This window comes from Hemiscyllium ocellatum (genome assembly GCF_020745735.1).
Source record: "Hemiscyllium ocellatum isolate sHemOce1 chromosome 40 unlocalized genomic scaffold, sHemOce1.pat.X.cur. SUPER_40_unloc_9, whole genome shotgun sequence".
Taxonomy (NCBI): Eukaryota; Metazoa; Chordata; class Chondrichthyes; order Orectolobiformes; family Hemiscylliidae; genus Hemiscyllium; species Hemiscyllium ocellatum.
The window spans coordinates 393,244-395,001 of record NW_026867537.1 but is presented as its reverse complement, the minus strand read 5'-3'; positions in this window follow the sequence as shown (position 1 = coordinate 395,001).

Genomic DNA, 1,758 nt, shown 5'->3' with positions numbered 1-1,758 from the left:
AATGCGTGGTTACAGTTTTCAGAATATTGTAAGAATACTTTATTGGAATGGAATAGCTCCCTCGGGCTCAAGGAAACGACAGAACAGCAGTTGTGAAACATCTCATTTAGAGGAGATAGAAGCAGCAAACATGCTTTATTTTGAGAGACTGGGAAGAATTTATTAGAGTGTAATTTGATTGAGTTTAATAATTTGCAATTTCCCCAAGTTATAATGAAGGAAAATCGGTATTTAAGGAATAAAGTTTGCATTGCAGAAATTAATTGTTTTGGAACGCAGTGGCTCAGTGGTTAGCACTGCTGTCTCACAGTGCCAGGGACCCAGGTTTGATTCCACCCTCGGTTGACTGTCTGCGTGGACTTTGCATATTCCCCCCATTTCAGCGTGGATTTCCTCCCACAGTCCAAAGATGTGAAGTTCAGGTGAATTGGTCATGCTAAACTCTTCATAGTATTTAAGTGCATGAGTCAGAGGGAAATGGGTCTGGGCGGGCTACTCTTCAGAGGGTCGGTACAGACTTGTTAGTCTGAAGGGCCTGTTTCCACACTGTAGGCAACCTAATCTAATCAATAATGAGAATAGTGAGTAATATCAACAAGTTGTGTCCAGTTTAAGGAAAAGGGAGCAACAGGCTCTTTGAAGTTAGTTTGTTTTGGTCGGGAATACAACTGTGTTTGAATGTCAATAATTGAGAATTAGGAGTGTTTGAGAGTGAAGTGAGAGAGAGAAAAAAACAACAATCCCATCTTCAGGTGTGGAGGGAAGAAATAACAATTTTAAAATGAATTGAAATGTCAGGCACAGATTATTACAATGCTCAAGAATGTCAATATGCCTTTGGATCGTGCATGACTGTACAATAGCTTGGAGTTGAGAGGGTGGTGGTTATGGCACTTTGGGAATTATGCATCTAGAGCATGAAACACTAATGAAAGAATTAGAAGAAACTACTAGAGGAATGTTCCAGACTACAGCGATAACAATTATCGCATATCAGATGGGAACAGACTTTATTCGGTTTGGTAACTGACGGGCAGATGTTGCACATCCAAACAACCTTAACAGGCCCCAAATCAAAAAGGTCAGCAGCAGCAACGTTCATATTTGAAAAATAAAGTGTAAGCAGTAGATTTAAGTAGGGACATGGAACAGGAATAAAACAAAGCTGTGATAAAAATCAGGAATGGCAAAAATGCACCGACAAGTGTGATGAAGAGAGGAAAGGTTGCAGCACCAAGTTGCATTCAGCATAACCTCAGCATACCACAGAAATACACACCATGGGAGGGAAGCCATGCTCAGGAGGAAGGGTAGATGGTTGTGGTGACAAGAAAAGGAAATAGACATAGCAAAACACTGTCGATGCACGGCACGTGCTCAGTATAACCTGGGAATATCAATCCAATTCCCCATGTTGTACTAGCCCGACTATAGAAGCAGTTCCAAATATATTCCTCAGGAGCCCTCACTAAGCCAGGGAAAGACTTATTGTTTGGTCATTAATGACTTATTCGCAATATGGGTGAAGTCTCTTTAATGGAAAACTGTTCACCCACACCTATCATTCAAATAATGGGAGAAGAGGTAATCTCCAAGAGCAGGAATGTGATTGCAAATGGATGCAGATTCGAATGAGATTTTAAGGATTAAGGAGTGGTAAAGAGGCTACATGGAATTAAGAAGGTGATTGGAATTTCAGTCTTTATTGCTGGGGGTTTAGGCGTGTGGGTTAGATGTTAAATTAATGAATAGAAATCG